This window comes from Moschus berezovskii, chromosome 24 (genome assembly GCF_049115385.1).
Source record: "Moschus berezovskii isolate FMDL1 chromosome 24, NW_MosBer_1.0, whole genome shotgun sequence".
NCBI classification, from domain to species: domain Eukaryota; kingdom Metazoa; phylum Chordata; class Mammalia; order Artiodactyla; family Moschidae; genus Moschus; species Moschus berezovskii.
The window spans coordinates 2,886,245-2,903,091 of NC_142483.1; the positions used below are offsets into that span (position 1 = coordinate 2,886,245).

At 60.2% G+C, this 16,847-nt stretch overlaps 1 protein-coding gene and 1 long non-coding RNA gene across 5 annotated transcripts in view; one reads left to right on the forward strand and one right to left on the reverse strand.

Annotated features, from left to right (window-relative positions):
• Positions 1-4,143: 4,143 nt before the first annotated feature.
• LOC148773969 (uncharacterized) lies at positions 4,144-9,910 on the reverse strand. Its single transcript, XR_016036232.1, has 4 exons — positions 9,776-9,910; positions 5,472-5,713; positions 4,606-4,827; positions 4,144-4,433 (listed from the first exon to the last, which is right to left on the reverse strand). It is a non-coding gene; the product is annotated as an uncharacterized LOC148773969 (long non-coding RNA).
• The window catches only part of SLC6A6 (solute carrier family 6 member 6), an 82,657-nt gene continuing 74,788 nt past the window's right edge, over positions 8,979-16,847 (forward strand). The window contains exon 1 of one of the 4 annotated variants that reach the window (XM_055413491.2): positions 8,979-9,246. The gene's annotated coding sequence lies outside the window, so the exon portion shown is untranslated. The remainder of the gene's footprint in view (positions 9,247-16,847) is intronic. The other 3 variants (XM_088831792.1, XM_088831791.1, XM_088831790.1) reach the window with 3 other exon arrangements.

Below are 16,847 nucleotides of genomic sequence, written 5' to 3' on the forward strand. Positions count from 1 at the left end.
CCAGCTGGGAAGCCCTGTGTTTCTCGCAGCCACATGCTGGACAGCAGCAAGTTTGGGGCACACGCTCACGGGGCATCTCAGCCCCCTCGCCTGGCCAGGCGGCCACCCTCCTCCGCGTTCCTCGGCTACTCACCTGGCCAGGCGGCCACCCTCCTCCGTGTTCCCCGGCTACTCACCTGGCCAGGCGGCCACCCTCCTCCGTGTTCCCCGGCTACTGTTTGTCCCTTAGCTTCCACTGCCCGCGCTGGCCTGGGTGAGGGTTGACATGGCTCAGAACGTGGAGTCTGATGCCCTCGAGTTCACACCCCAGCTCCACGGTGCGGCCTTGCGTAGGTGGCTCAGCATCTCCGAGCCTCAGTTTCCTCATCTGGGAAATGGGTCCCTTCCTTGGAGGTCGTGTCTGGGAGCGTTTGGCTCGGCTCCTGCCACGCAGCAGAAGCTCCATAAACACTGACTGTCTCCACCTGCCAGGGTCCCAGCAAGGGCCGAGGAGAGACACACACACAGCACAGGCACGCTCCAGTACCCCAGCCCCGAAGGCCCCCCTCAGCCTCTCTCCCATCCACCCACCTGAGGGCAGAGAGGCCCATGGTGTGCAGCGGGCCCAAGGTGGACAAGAGGGCCCTTTTAGGGGGTGCGGGTGTGTTGAGCTGGAATAGGAGGTCGGGATGTCCACACAGGTCGTGTGCAAAGCTGCTCAAGGGCGAGGGGGAGCCAGGGGTAGCAGGAGGGGAGGGGGCGCTAGCCACAGCCGCAGGCAGAGGGTGGGTCCTCCCCTGCCCCCACTTGCAGGGTAGAACTCTGAGGAGACTGAGGAATTTTCACTCCAACCTGGCCCCTGGCTCACCATGACAATACAGCTGCCGAGGCAAGAGAGTGGGCTGGCCTTTACTCAGCGGCACGGCAGCCTGGCGGGTAGCTCGTCAGTATCAGGACAGATGCTTGCGGGCCTCTGCCGGTGCGAGGCACAGCCTGGTGTCATCTGGGTTTGCTCGGCTCCTGACCCTAGAGGACAGCACACTCGTCAAGTTAAGGGATGTCCTGGGCCCAGGGCTTTCCGTGGGCTTCCCAGGTGGCACTCGTGGTAAAGGACCCACCTGCCAGGGCAGGCAGATGCAACAGACGCAGGTTCGATTCCTGGGTCAGGAAGGTTCCCTGGAGGAGGGCATGCCAACCCACTCCAGTACTCCGGCCTGGAGAAGCCCATGGACAGAGGAGCCTAGCGGGGCTACAGTTCATGGGGTCGCAAAGAGTCAGGCATGCCTGAAGCGACTTGGCACACAAGGCTTTCTGTACACAAGTGCGAAGACCAGGCTTAAAAGCAGCAAATAGTTCCCAAGCACAAGCGGTGATAACACTGCTGCAGACCAGGTTCAGGGCCCACGTGGCAGCCGCCGCTGCCCCCAACTTGCACGAGGAGGGCGCAGGCTTCTGTTCTCCTGCACGGCCTGGCTGGGATCCTCCTGGGTAACCGGGGCCTGTGTCCCCCTGCCCCCCACCAAAACGAGCCTCTCACGCCCGGTCAGGCACCTGAGGTCTGACCGATAACCTCCTTTCTCACCGTCTTCCAAAAGGTCTGCTCACTCGCTCACGCCAGCTGGTTTTGTCATCTTGGCAAAAAAACGATCAGAATGATGGAATCATTCTAAGGCCTCACCTTGACCTTCTCAGTGACCCTAGGAGGGACTCCAGCGCCACCCTCATTTTACAGATGGAGAAAAGTGCAGGTGTTCGTGGCTCAGTCCTATCCAACTCTGTGCAGCCCCACGGACTACAGCCCGCCAGGCCCCTCTGTCCATGACATTCTCCAGGCAAGAATACTAGAGCGGGTGGCCATGCCCTCCTCCAGAGGATCTTCCCAACCCAGGGATCAAACCTGTGTCTCCTGCACTGCAGGCAGATGCTTTACCGTCTGAGCAGCCAGGGAAAACACAAGGCTCAGTTTGGGACCGGTCCTTTGCCTAAGGTCACAGCTGGTAAGGCGCAGAGCTTAGAACCGAGTACACGTCTCTCTGAACTCCAGAGCCCACACGCCTGCCCTCCGGCCGGAAACCACAGAAGAGGGGGCCTTCTCAGCACTGCTGTGTGTCCTGGGGCAAGCTGCTTGCCGTCTCTGAGCCTCCACATCCCCAGAGGAGTGGCCACGGAGGGCGCCTGGGGTCACCTAGATCTGGCGGGTTCTGAGATTCCAGGATTGGAGCTGGGGCGGCCGGCACGCCAGGGCCCACCCCGCTGGCTCAGACGACCAGTCCTGAGGCCCCAATCAGGACAGCCTTGGATCAGGCCATAAGTGGGAACAAAGCAGTCAGGGAGCTTGCCTCCTCGGCTTTGTTTATTGTCTGGGAGCTGGGAATATTTTGAATTGTTGTGTTTGGGGAGGGAGGGAAAAATAACCAAATATAAGAAGGCAGTCAGTGAGCGGCCCGGGCAGGAATGCAGAGGAATTAGGCCTGCCTGGGTATGTCTGGGAGTCGGGGATGCTCCCAGAGGCCCAGCACCCTCTGTGGCAAGAATTCTCCACTCCGACGAGACGTCCAGATTGCCTGGACGACATCAGTTTAAAAAAAGTCTCATTTCCAATTAAATTAGGATTTTGGAGGGTGGGAGCCAGACAGGAAGGTTTTTAAGCTTCCTGGGTGAATTGGGAGGATGGGCAGGGAGGCTGAGAGCCAGGGCCGCCCACAGCACCGCCCGTCAGGGGGTCACGGTGGCTGGTCTGGCCTGGAATTCCAGCTTCAGGAGGGCTGGGTGGGGCCTGGGACTGGGCATTCCTCACAAGCTCCCGGGCACCGCTCCTGGTCTTAGGGGGGAGGGTCATCCTTTGGAAGCCTCCCCGCTGTACTCATGACTCAAAGTGTGGTCTGGGGAGCAGGAGCATGTGGGCTCATCAGAAATTGAGAACCTCGCCCTGCTGGCGAATCTGCCTGTGAACCCGTCCCCAGGAGACCGTGTGCACGCCGCAGTTGAGGGGCTGACCGAGGTCACCATGCCTAGCCCGTCATGCTGCAGATGGGGAAACTGAGGCACGGAGAAGCAGGCCATTCAGGATCCCTCGGGGGCTTGGATCTAGGCCTCTCCAGGGAGGGTCTCCCACGCAGGGTTGACTGCAGAGTCTTCAAGACGGGTGCAGTGAGGGGCTTTAGCCCCAGCTCCACAAATGGTCAGCGTTACAGCTTATGGACCCAAACGTGTGGACGGGTGGCCCGCACAGGGGTGGCGGGGTGTCTGGGGGTGGCTCTGCCCCATTTGTTCGCTCAGCGGAGGCCTAGGGGCACACCCCGAGGGCCGGGCCCCGCTCTAAGCCTGAGGCCCGGCAGACTCAGCTCCACCATGAGAAGCGGGCAGCCTAGACGTGCAAGAGGGTATGAGCAGACGGACATAAAAACCATCGAGGGCACTGACACGATTCTCCTGTTAGGGTGGACGTGTGACCCGGTCTTGAGGGAGGAGACGCTGGCCTAAAAACAGGAAGGAGCCAGCCTGTGGAGGGCTGGGGGCAAAGCCCTCTGCGAGGAGCAGCCAGCAAAGACCCTAAGCCTTCGCTTCGCTTAGGGTCTGCAGGAGGCCTGGAGGGCTGTGAGGCTGGAGGGGAAGAGGCGCAAGACCGAGCTGGGGGTCGCAGAGGCCGCGGAGACTGTGCTGCGGGGCCAGCTGGCCACGCGTGGGCTGCTTCGAGGGAGGAGGCACTCGGTAGCTCTAACTTCTGATTTAAAAAATAATTATTTAGTTCAGTTCAGTGGTTCAGTCAGAGAAGGCAATGGCGCCCCACTCCAGTACTCTTACCTGGAAAATCCCATGGACGGCGGAGCCTCGTGGGCTATAGTCCATGGGGTTGCGAAGAGTCGGACACGACTGAGCGACTTCACTTTCACTTTTCACTTTCATGCATTGGAGAAGGAACTGGCAGCCCACTCCAGTGTTTTTGCCTGGAGAATCCCAGGGACGGCGGAGCCTGGTGGGCTGCCGTCTATGGGGTCGCACAGAGTCGGACACGACTGAAGCGACTCAGCAGCAGCAGCAGTGGCTCAGTTGTGTCCGACTCTTTGCGACCCTGTGGACTGCAGCGCACCAGTCCTCCCTTCCGTCACCAGCTCCTGGAGTCCACCCAAACTCACGCCCAGGGAGCGGGTGAAGTTATCTGCTTATTTATTTATTTTTGCCGGGCTGGGTCCTCACTGCAGCGCGCATGTCTCCCATTGCGGGCTCACGGCTCGCAGGCTGCAGAGCACACCCTCAGCAGTTGTGGCGCCCGGGCTCGCTGGCTCTGCTGCTCGTGGAATCTTCCGGGACTGGGGATCAAACTGGTGTCTCCTGCATCAGCGGGGTCGATTCTTCACCACCGAGCCACCAGGGAAGCCCTTCTTTTTGATTTTTATTGGCATATTCATCGCACTGAGGGATAAGTTCAGATCCTCTGTGTACAGCATGGGTGTCTGCAGAGACACACGCCCCCGGGGGTGGGGGGAGGCATCACCAGATCGGGATAGGGCAGCCCTCCAGCCCAGAAGGTGGTCTTTCTGGCCACCCGCTCCCTCACCCCAGGGGCCCCCACTGCTCCTATTTCCAAGACCACAGCTTCACAGCACTGACCTAGAGACCACATACCTGGCCATTTAAACAGTGGTCTGCAGTGCCGGGTGTTTCTGCGACGCCCCCCTAGCTTGGGGAATGTCAGCAGTGCTCCAGCCGGGTTGTCCGTTCCGCATCCTCCTGTGCGAGCCCCGGCCTTCAGCTCTCTCGGGAGTAACGCAGCCGTTCACACGCGTGTACAGTCCTGTGCGGACCTCTGTTTTCCTCTCTCTCCAGCAGTGCTGAGCCACAGGACTGCTGGCAGTTCAGTTAAATGGATGTTTCACCTTCTGAGACATCGCTCAACTGTTCTCCGCATTCTCTGTGGCATTCCCGCTCCCCACCATGCGGGGAGGGGAGTCCCGGACCCCTCCGGCTACAGCAGCCAGAGAAGGGCTGGGCAGGAGGGCGATCAGGGAGGAAGCCTGAAGTCACCAGCGGGGAGGAAAGGGTGGCCTGGCCTGGGGGGCTGGACAGCTGAGCCTCCAGGTGAGCGAACACAGGGGCGCACTGCTCCCTCCCTCACAGGTCTGTCCGCTGCACCAACACCCTCCCCTCCCCGGGGCAGACTTGCTGTTCCCACCAAGAGAGAGAAGGAAAGGTGCCCTGGAGGCCTGTCACCCGCAGCCCACAGCAAGGGCTTCCCGCGATGCGCCAGGCACGGCTGGGCACCTTTGCCTTCCTTCTGGCTGCTCCCAGTCTGGCTGAGATCCTGGCGGTGGGGAGGGCAAAGGGCAAAGCGCTCTGGGGGAAGGAACAGCACACGGCAGGGAACTGCTCGGCGAAGGCCAGGCCGTAGAGAAGCCCAGAGCATGCAGGCAGGAGAGGGTCAGCGAGTGTCTGATTAACCAAAGGCTGGGCTGCGTGCCATCATCGCCCTGCGCGCTCAAGTCTTCACTTACTCTTCAAGACAACTGGGCACAGGGGCTCTGCCCGGCCTGCTCCCACGGATCAGGAAGCCGAAGTACTGAGTGTGACGCGATTCCCTCGGGGCCCGCAGCCTGCGGGAGACGGAGCTGGGGCTTGACCTGATGGGCCGGAGGAGGGCGGGCGGGCGCAAAGCCAGTTCCCGAGGGTGCGAGGTGCTGAGGAAGCCTCCGTGGTGCCACCATCTGTCCGTCCACATCCAGAGACGTGGACACGGCTGTGCCGGGAGAAAAGGACCAGCTTGGGGGGGTGCCTGGCCGCTCCCTCAGCATCTCTTCCTCTCCTCTGGGATTGAGGGGCACGGCAGCCCGCCACACGACCCTCACACTGGCCCGATGGCCCAGCATGACTGGACCCCAGCAGTATCTCAACAACTCAGCCTGATACACGGATGAGATGGACCATTCCCCGGCCAGGGATGAAGGGTTTTCTTCAAAGCCCTGGATCAATTTGGCCTTATTATTGCCAGCTGCTGAGAGGGAAGCACTGGAGAGCAGCCTTTTCATAATCTCATCCAGTCCCTTGGAGTCCAGGGCCTTCCGTGAGTTACCCCCAGTCGATTTCCGTTCCTGGAATGGGATGTTAGTCCCCAGGGAATTTCAGGCCGGAATGGGGCTTCCGAAGGAAACCTCTGCCTGGGTTTCCTTGAAGGTCCCTCCTCCTGCCAATGCGTCTGCTTCCGTGGTGCTCACAGCCTGATCCCGGAGCCTCAGCCGCCCCGGACGCCCTGGTCTCACACTCAGCCCTCCACTGGGAACCGGGCGGGTGGGGACTGCCCCCAGGGGAGCCACACCCCACTGTGAGGGGGAGGCCGACGCCTCTGAGCCTCAGGCGACCGTAGATAAGGGCCTGAGGTGACTCCATCTTGCCACCTTTTCCAGAGAAGGCAGACGTTCCGGTTCGTAAAACTCTTGCAACTTTTAGTTCACAGCAATTAATTCAAAATAATTTAAAGTCCAGTGGAGGCCAAGTCAGCAGTGCAGACCACCCACCCCCAACCCAAGTTTGAGACCTGTTGTCACAATGGCTCAATGAGGCCGGACTCTGATCACTGACTCAGGCCCAGACAGCAGGCCCGCAGGCCCAAGCTAGAATGCAGTGGGGGGGTGGGGGGGAACCTGCGGGGTGGACCCCGGGGGTCTCCAGGCTCCGAGTGGCTCTGCTGCACCCTGGGTGGAGGTCAGAGCACTTCCCACCACCTTTCCGCCTCCCCTCCCCTCCCCCACCCTCTCCCGTCTTCTGCCCTCTGGGGTTGGGTTTTCGTCCAGCAGCCACTAAAGCTGCCCCCCCCCTGCCCCGCCCCAAAGCCTTTCAGTTGAGAGTGTGGCTTCTGGAACTAGATGGCCTGGGTTTGAATTCCAGCTCTACTACCAACCCCCTGGGCAAGTGACTTCATTTCTCTGTGGCTCAGTTTTCCTTTCTGTAAAATGGGGGAGATCACTAGTACCACCCTCACAGTGTGGTCTCGAGGAGCAGGCAAGTTAAGGTATTTAAATGCATCTACAGTGCCCTGCGGGCAGCGGTGTAGCTCAGAGCCCTTCAAGGGTTCCTTCGAGAAATGCAACAAACATTTGTTGAGTACACGCTGTGTGCCAGGCCCAGGGCCTGACTGAGGCACACAGGACAGAGTCCTGTCCCTCGGGCAGCTGGGGGGCCGGAGGGAGAAAGCAGACGGTTGAAAGGGCCCCATCCATGGTCCTGTGCCACCACGGGCTGCACTACAGTGACCCGCCCAGAGGTCAGCTGTCCCAACACCCTTTCCAAACCGAAGCCCCGGACATGCCGCTGCCCAGCTCGGAGCCAGTAGCCCCCTCAGCCCACGCTCGCTGGGTCAGTCGAAGCCTCCTTACAGCTCAAACCTCAATGCCACTGCCATCTCCTCCCACAGTGACCTGCCGCCCCGTGCTGCGTGCAGTGACGCACGGGGCTGCGGAGAGGTTTTGCGGGTGTCTGCTCCTTCCTTTAGCTGAAGGACAGACCCATGAGCCTCACGAGGGGAGCAGGGCGGGGACTCAGCCGCCGAGCCTCCGGGCTTTGGTCTCCTCACCTGTAAAAGGGGTGCAAGTGCTCTGAACTCAAAGGAGAGAGCTGAGGGGGCAAAGAGTGGGTGCCGCCCGGGGCGGCTGCCATGCTGCAGGCATAGCCAGCCCCTGGGGGCTTCCTGGAGGAAGGGGCACCTAGGTCAGCAGACGGGGTCATGCAAGGCCTGGAGAAAGGCACTGGAAGGCAGGGGCCAGGGGCTGGCTGGGCTGGAGCTGGGGGATGGCGGGCAGCCTCTAGAAAGTCACAATGGACAGCAGGGGCCTCAAAGAGCAGACCAGGGAGAAGTGAAGGGTCACTCCCACTGTCTGCCTTCTGGAGGGCGCTCCAGAGTGCTTCCAGGCGCTGGATTTGGGCTGGGCCAGGTCTGGCGTTAGGGGTGGCTCTCTGCGGGGCCCCGTTTGGTGTCTCTTCTCTCAACCTCGGTCTGAAAGGTTCTCTGCACACAGGCGCCCAGCTGCAGAGACAGCCTGAGAGACGGTGAGAGGTCAGCGACGGGCTCAAGAGGGGAGGGCATGCTGGGAGCCACAAAGCGCGGCCCTCAGGCCAGGCACGCGGTCTCTGCAGCCTGCCCATGCAAATAAGGACAAGAAGAATGGCACATTCCCCATTTTCATTTAAAAATAGACACTTGTTCGGCACTTCAGTGCCAGGGAGCTGCTGTTCTGAGCTGTCTGCACCCTTCACCTCGGGTCTTCCTCGCAGCCAGGGAAGATGTATCCCCGTCCCTCTTCCCCCGCTACCATTTGAGAGCTGAGGAAACTGAGTTAAGGGAGGGAGCCTGAGCAGGGCCCTAAGGTCACCGAGCGGGGGCAAAGCCCAGAAGCCAGGGCGCTCTGTCCCAGGGTCACCCTGAGGCCCCCAGGGAGGAGGTGGGGAGGGCAAAGCGGCCGGGCGGGGCTCTCCTGGGGGGTGGGGGGCATCCAGAGGCTCACAGAACCTGGGAGGAAGCAGAGGGTGGTTTGGAGCCCGCCGCTCGGGAGCCCCGGCCGCACCCGCCGAGCCAGGTGGAGGGCTAGCTGCGGGCTTGGCGGCTCGCGCTGGGTTGGGCTCTCCCGCTCCTCATCGGAAGACCGGAGGAGGGGGCTGAAGACGCCTCTGCTCGGCGCCCCCACCCGCACCCCCGCCCTCCTTGGCGCCAGGCGGTAACTGGGAGCCTCGAAAGGCGAGGCGCGCGGCACGGCGGGGAGCGGGGACCGAGCGCTCGCCCGCCGCACGAAGCCGCGCGCGCGCTCGGCGAGCCCGGGGCTCTTTGTGTCCGAGCCCGAGCGCGTGCGTGTGCGGCGTGTGCCTGCGCGCGTGTGCGCGAGTGAGCGCGCGCGCGTGTCCCCGCGGGGCGTGGCCGGCGCCCCAGGCCCGCCCCGGGCCCGCCCCGCGCCCCGCCCCCGGCCCGGCCAAGCTGGTATTTTTCCACCCAGCAGGATGGGTGATGCTGAGAGCTGCCTGCTCAGACAACAGACGCGCGAGGTCAGGAAGAAGCCGCTTATAAATTACTGCTTCCTCCGCGCCGCCGCCAGCGCCGAGCTCCGCGTCCTGGCCGCAGCCCGGCCCGCCGCTCAGCGCCGAGCCCCGAGGACCGCGAGCCCCGAGGCCGGCCCCGCCGAGAGGGAGCCCGAAGCGCGGACCCCGCGGGCCAGAGATCGCGCCGGCGGGCAGTCCCTCGGCGCGCGGAAGCGTGCGCGGCCGAGCACAGCGCCGTGGCCGCCCCAGGTACCGAGGGAGCCGGAGCCGGGCGCGCGGAGCCCCCGCCTAGCCCCCGACCTCCTCCCCGCCCCGGGGGGGCCCCCAGGTCCATCCAGGGCGGGACGGAGGGTCGTCCGCTGCGTCCCCCGGCGGGGCTGTTATTGTCTCCCCGGCGAAAGGGCTGGGGCGTCCCAAGCAAGGAGCCAGGTGCGCGCGTGTGTGTTCCGGCGTCTCCATCTCACTGGGGGTCTGCAGATATCTCCGTGTCCCCGTGTGTGTCTGTGTGTTTCTCCGGGCGCTCGCGTGTCCCCGTGTGTGTCTGCTGTTCTGTGCACTGGGCGGTGCGTGTGAGTGTTCTGGTGTGTGTGTCTGTGATACCTGTGTGGCCGTGTCTTGGGATGCGTGCCCTTGTGCCCCCTGGAGTGCGTCTGTGTGAACCTGTGTGTGTGTGTGAGAGACTGTATCTCCGAGTACCTGGCTGTGCACGTGTGTGTCCCCAGGTGGGGCTTCTGTCTCTGGCTCCCCGTTGCGGACACTCGCGTGTCCTCGATTGTACCTGAGGGAGCGTCCCCAGGTGCCTGGAAGACCAGGCACCCGGAGCTGGTTCTCTAGGGCTGGGCCGAGCGGGTGGAGGTGACAGGGTGGCGCGGCTCCGCGGGTGCGGCGAGCAGGTGGCAGTGCCAACCTGGAGCAGCAGGATGGAGGCCCCCAGGGACAGCCGGGAACCAGGCGGACATCAGGCAGGGACAGTGGGACACAGCCTTCTCGAGATCTCCCCCTTCCTGCTGGGGGTTCCTCTTTTGCACTGGAGGCTCTGGTCCCCCTCCCAGCAGGGGGAAGTCAGAGAGAGGCTCTCAGGGGCCTCTGACGGCGGCCGAGGCTTCGTCCTGGACCGGAGGGGAACCTGTGGGCTGCCCTCCCGTGCACTCGGAGGGAGGTGTGTGCTGGGCCGGGCTATTTTGGTCACTGCTTGGGCTCTGCCAGATCCTGGCCTCCCCCAGGACCAGCCCCAGAGGCTTGGGAGGCAGCCCTGGCCCCCGTTTCCTGCCTGGGGAAATCAGCTCAGTAACTGCCCGGACACTTGAAAACAGGGTCTCGGGGCTGAGGTTGAGTGGTGAGCAGCTCCACTTGCACTTGGAAGATTCAGCCCCTGCCTTGGCACTGCTGCCGTTCAAATAAATGTCATGGGGGAGATCTTTTTTTAATTTCTTTTTAATTTTTTCTTGGCTGGAAAGGAGGGGAATCTCATCCAGAGACTTCCAGCCAGAAGGAGTTTATTTTTATGAGAGCGAACGGGTGGTGAGCGCTTAGCAACCGCCTGCCTCCCTCTCGACCAGGGAGGCATCCGGGGAGTGTGGGGTGGGCACACGGCGAGCGGTGTGCTGTGGGGGTGCGGTGGGGGAGGAATTCCATCAGAATGACGTAGAGGGGCTGGCGAGCCCTCGTGGAGAACCCCCCGTAGGGTAGGAGTGGGGAACTGGCTAGAGGTCTTGGGCCTGGCTCAGCACCCCCAGCCCCCGTTAACCTTGGGCAGGCTTTTTGGGGGGCCTCAGTTTCCTCATCTGTAAAATGGGTGGAGTAAACCGCTTAAGGGGTAATCGGAGAATGAGAGTCAGGAGCTTGTCCCCAGGGAGTCAAGTCCAAGGACTGCGCCTCTGTCTTAGCTGGCAGACGACCTTGGGTGATTTCCCCTGTCTACTCTGAACCTCAGCTTCACAGTCCAGGCAGCAAGGACGCCAAGCCGGCCTCACGGCGTCCTTGAGGGGATTGAGGGAGATGAGGCTGAATAAGCCTGTGGTAAGCTGTAAAGCCGGGCTCGGCTTCGGAGCTGCCGATTAGAGGGTGTCACGAGGTCCTGGGTCACTGGTGTGTGGCAAGGGCCAAGGCGCAACCTCAGGCTCTTGTCCTCCGGGGCTGCCCTTGGACGCCCTGTGGCGCAGCTGCGGGCGCGCTGCCTTGCCCCGTCCTGCCCATCTCACCCTCAGGAGATCCGGCACCAGCAGTGCAGTCAGAAGGCCCCAGTGAGTGGGTGGTGCCCATTTTACAGATGGGCAAACTGAGGGCTGCCCAGAGGATTTGGCCTCGATTGGACAGCACCAGGGTCAGGCTTCAGAAGCGTTCCCTCAGCCAGCCATGAGTTTGGGCTCTGCGGAGCTTTCGTCACTACAGAGTTGAAATTGGACCAGCACCTGGGGAACACGAGGGACAAAGGTCCTCAGGGCTGGAGGGTGAGTGTGTGGCCCCCTCGGCACCGTAATTCCGCCCCTGGTTACTCATTCCCCCTTCTCTCCCCCCCGCTGGCAGTGTAGGCTCTGAGGGTGGTGTTTGCTCACGCTCCACCTGTCAGCTTGTCAAGGGATCCGGGCCCCTGTCAGGCTTTATCTGAAGGTCTTTCCAAAGGTCCCGAGATGATAAGACACTCTCAAGTCGTTCAGCACGTTCCTGTATACCGGAAAGAGCTGGAAAATAAATGACAGAGGACCCTGGGGTGCAGCCAGGCTATAGCTGGGAGGCGTCCGAGTGGGGATCCAGGCTGGCCTTCGAACCCCAGGGTCAGCGGGCGCGTGTGGGCTGCCTCCCGACCTCTGCCGAAGGTCATCAGTGAGGGTTGGAACCCCAGGGTCAGCGGGCGGCTGTGGCTGCCTCCCGACCTCTGCCGAAGGTCATCAGTGAGGTCTTCAGGGTCACATCTCGCTCCTGCGTGGTGGCCAACTTATCTTGGCCAAAGTGAATTTACAGGTTCTCTGGGGAGGAGCCCTGTGTGCGGAAATTCCCAGAGCGGGCGGGGGTGGGTGTTTTCAAGTGTGAGTGGGAGCTCTTTTTTTTTTCAAACGTGCCTCATTTCTTTGCTCTGGCCTGTTCTCACTGGGCCCTGGATTTGGAGTCGAATATTGGCCTTCGCAGAGCTCACAGCCCAGAGAGAGGGAGCTTGGCAGGGTGACCGCCTCTGGTGGCCCCGCCGCCCGTGACTGCTCTCACTTCATGTGAGATGCCAAGGGTGTAGGCAGGAGACGTTCCAGCTTCTCAGAGGAGGTGATGCTGGAGCTGGCAGAGGGACAGGGCGGGCTGGCATTCCAGGCAGGGGGGCATAGCAGGCGCAAAGGCACAGCGCGGCAATAGACAAGCCTGTTTGTCGAACAAGCCTCGCAGGGGACCCAGCTGCAGAGAGCGCTGGGCACACAGGCAGCGGAGATAGAAACAGCATCAGGCCGGGTTTAGGGGCAGTGGTGCAGAAGCCAGGTAAACCTGAGGGGGCAGGAGACCCTCACGGGGAGTGGGGGGACCAGGCAGAGGTCCAGGACCAAAGGTAGCCAGGCTACTGCTCGTCAGGGCATAAAAGCATTTTCCGTGCCAGCGAATCTTGCCCTGAGCTCTTGTCATAAACATGGGGTGAAGGCCCGGATACGCTGTTTAACAGGTACACAGGCCATTAACTACCTCTGACCTCCCCAGGGCAGGTAGCCTTGGCGCCTGAGCTGGAGTGCATCCGCCCTGGACAAGGCATGGTTCAGGGCATCCCTGCCCACTTCACCTGCTCAGAGGCTTCGTTTGGAGACCCCGGCTGAGGGCCAGGGGTTGGGGGGAGGCAGGGAGAGGGCAGAGAGGATGGAAATTGCTCTTCTGTCTCTAAAAACCGACTTACAGACGAGAAATCACCCGACACGAGCAAAGGGGAGGGGGCGTGCGGGCGGGGGGAAGGTCACCTTAGCCGGAGTCTGGCAGCAGAACTAACCTGAGTGACTCAGTACACATTCAGGTTTCCTGGCCTGGACACGCAGGACCCAAATCCCCAGGGGATAGAGCCCAGGCATCTGTATGTTCCCAAGTTTTCAACCGTGACTGTTTAAAAAAATATATTAAAATCGAGATATGATTTGCATTCAGTGAAATGCAAAGATTCTGTTACGGTTTGTTGAGTCTTGTCAGATCCCTACACCTGTGTAGCCACCATTCAGGTCAAGACGGAGAACGTTTGCAGCTCCCCTGGAAAGTGGACTTGTGCCCTCCCACTCCCAGAGACAACCAGTTTCTGATTTCTGTCACCGTTAGGTTCGCCAGGCCTAGAACTGGGTGGATTTATATGGTACATATATGTGGCTTCTTTCCACTTTATGATTTAAGATCCATCCATGCTTCTGAGGGTGCCAGTGGTTTGTTCCTTTTATTGCTGAGGAGTGGACCGCTGGGTGGACGCCCCTCGGCTTGCTGTGTCCACTCTCCTGTGGATGGACAGTTGGCTTGTTTCCAGTCTGGGGTGGTTATGATTGAAGCTTTTATGAGCCCTCATGTACAAGTCTCTTTGTGGGCATATGTTTTCATTTCTCTAAGAGTGGAGCGGCTGGGGCGTGGGGTAGATATTTGTTAACTTTATGAGAAACTGTCAGGAGTGGCTTTTAGGTTCAGAAACAGTAGATCTCAGTGGCTCTTAAAGGTCATTTTTTAAGAAGTGCAGTCTAGGCTTCAGTCTGTGTGTCTGGCTGACATTCTGTCTGTCGCCTTTGCCATCCGCCCCTTCCTGTGATAACAATGAGGCCTTTAAGAGTATACATTGTCCTCTGCATGCAGCTTTGGCTGTACCCCTCAGAGATCGAGGTGGACATATATTCCTTTTAATTCCGTTTTAGATCAGTTTTTGTTTCAGCTCTGATTTCCCCTTGGGCCCAGGGTTCGTGAGGATCTGTTCGGCAAGCTGGCTGCAGCTCTGTTTTGTTAACGACAAGGGCATCATCCTGTTCTTGGTTCTGCCATTTTCGCTATTCAGAGAGCAGACCACTGCGGAGCTGACGCTCGGCGGAACATACAGGTCTCCTGGCCATTCTGAACAGCTAGTCTGCATTTGGGAGTCACTGACCAGAGCCTGGCCTGTCTTATTCACCCTGAGTGCCACCAGCTCAATGAATGGAACGCCCCCACCCGAAGGCTTTGAACTTACTCTGAAAGTGGGCAGAGAAGCTGCCGAGGGCCGGAACCGATGCTCATTCAGCCCCAACAGGTCTCATCTCCCTTCCTGCATTTAAACCCTGTGCCTGACTCTGGGGCTCTCACCTCCATCTTCTCGAAGGCTTCGTCCACCCTCAGGAAAGAGCCCTCTTGCCCGTCACACAGCTGGGACCTGGAGGGACAGCCAGAGTCTCTGCCCCTCCCCCTCCCACTGCACGTGCTTTTTTTCCTGAGCTGTTCAAGGCTTCCGGCCTAGAACAAAAGCCAGAGGGAGGGATGACAGATAGACCAGCTCCTGGGCTGAAGGCGCTCCCGGTCTGGGGAAAGAAGATCTGTATCAGGAAGGAGTTAATGAACAATCCCAGGGCGTTACGCCAAGGGCAGGGAACACTAGGGAAGGTGGCTGGGGGTGTGGGGGCTTCGGGGTCAGGGAGTGAAGCGGACCCCACCCACCCATTTAATGGAGGGGGAGACTGAGGTCTGAAGGAAGCCTCCATCAGCAAGAGGGCCTTGTTCATAAACTTGTGGTTCTGCCCGCCCCCCCTCACCAGTTTGGCCCTCAGCCTGCCCTCCCTGAGCGGAGGTTGGGACCACGTCTCTGCGGGCTCCCTGGTGGGGACATTCTGCGAGTCTGCCCCTTCCCACCACTCTCCCCTCTGTACGGGATGGAAGAGCTGCAGCGGGGTCCCCACAGAAAGTCCTTAACGCCGCCAGGGTGCTGCTGCCCGCTGGGGGTGCAGGGTGCGGCTGGCCTTAGGTTTCAGCCGAGTCACGCTCCTTCGGGGCAGGGCTCAGGAAGGGGGCGGTCCTGAAGGCTTCCGCCCCACGGCCAGTCGGCACCTGGAGACCCAGGGCCGCTCATGCCTGGTGGTGGACTCAGGCCTTGATCTTCAGAACAGCTGTCACCTGATGGCACCTGCTGACTGCTCTCTGGGTGAATGCCATCCCAGCCCAAGACCGCAGCCTGCTCACCCAGCCTTATGCCTCCTGGGCTTCGCTGTCGTTTGTGGGGCTGCCAGGAAAGAGGGAGCTGGGGAATGGCGGGTGTCAGCTCTCAGCAGCATGTCTCTGTCCGGTTCCCAAGCCGGCAGTGGCTCCCTAGTGCTTCGTGAAATCAGGTCCAAACTCCCCAGCCTGGCGTTCGGGGCCTCACCTGATCTGGCTCCTGCCCAGCGTACATTCTCACCTGCTCCCACATCTCAGCGCCCCGCGTGATCTGGCTGGTTTCTGCTCCTAGGCCCAGCCTTGGGCTCTCAGCCCACCCCGTACCTCAGCCCGAAATGCCCTTCCTTCCTTCCCTCCTAAGTCCCGCTCCCCCAGGGCCAGCTTGAGGCCACCTGCTTCCTGAAAGCTTCTTGCAGCCCTGTAATGATGCTGGCACATCATATGCCCCCCCCCAAAAGATGATCTGCATCCAGGTGGGCTTAATCTCGCCTTCCTCTGAGCCCTGGAGGACCTCTTCTCTGCCTGGAGCCCAGACCTGTGAGGTCTTGGCTTTTATCTAGCCACCTGACCATCTGAGTGGGTCCAGGGCTTGGAAATTACATCCACCCACCTCCATCCATCCTTCCGACAAATGTTAGTTCCAGACCCTGTCCTATGCCCCGGGCAGGGGGCAGGTGGACAGGGCAGACCAGCTTGAGCCTTCATGGAGCTGACCTCAAGAGTTAAAGGACTTGTTAAAGGGCATCACAGCCTCGGGGTTTGGGAGCTCTTGGCCACTGGCTTGCTGTGTGACCTAAGCAAGCCCTTCCCTCTCTCTGGTCCTAACCTGTAAGGAAGCGTCACTTCCGAGGGAAATGCCTGCTGAGTGAAGCTGGGAAGGACCCTTTTTTCTCTCTGTTGGGGAGCACACATCATCAGAACAGGGGTGATGGTCCTATGGGGCCTCCTTTAAGGATTCAGCTGTGGTCCCATCCATTTTCAGGATGTCCAAGCCCTCGCTCTACAAGGGGCCACCTGATCTGGGGGCTAGAGTTCAGAGATGCTCTGAGCAGAGCTGTAGTGGAACAGGCCTTTCGTGAAAAACTCTTCCTTGGGGGAAGAAAGTTTGGTTTTTATTCCATCATTGGTAGAAGAGTATGTTGTTGTTCCGTTGCTAAGTCATGTCCGACTCTTGGCAACCCTATGGACTACAGCCCACCAGGCTTCCCTGTCCTTCACTGTCTCAGGGAGCTTGCTCAAATTCATGTCCATTGAGTGGGTGATGCCATCCAAACCATCTCATCCTCTGTCGTCCCCTTCTTCTCCTGCCTTCAATCTTTCCCAGCATCTGGGTCTTTTCCAACGAGTCGGCTCTTCGCATCAGGTGACCAAAGTATTGGAGCTTCAGCATCAGTCTTGAGAGTCTGTTGGACAGCAAGGAGATCAAACCAGTCAATCCTAAAGGAAATCAACCCTCAGTATTCTTGGAAGAAGAGTACAGGTCAGAACCAATCTTAAAAAAAAAAAAAAAGACCTGCCCTTCCAGCCCCTGGCACTGGGGACTGAGCAGAATCTGTTGTGCTTCCACTTCTCACCGATGGAAGTTGTGAGTTGTTTGCAAAGATTGCATCCCAGGCCTGAAGAAAAGGGTACAAGTCACTGCAAAATGGTCTCTGAGGGGCAACTCCAGGCTGCCCGTGTATTTTAAGTTGTCCACTCGGTTTTATAAAATTGAGCCAGTATTTTTTCAAGGTGGATATGTT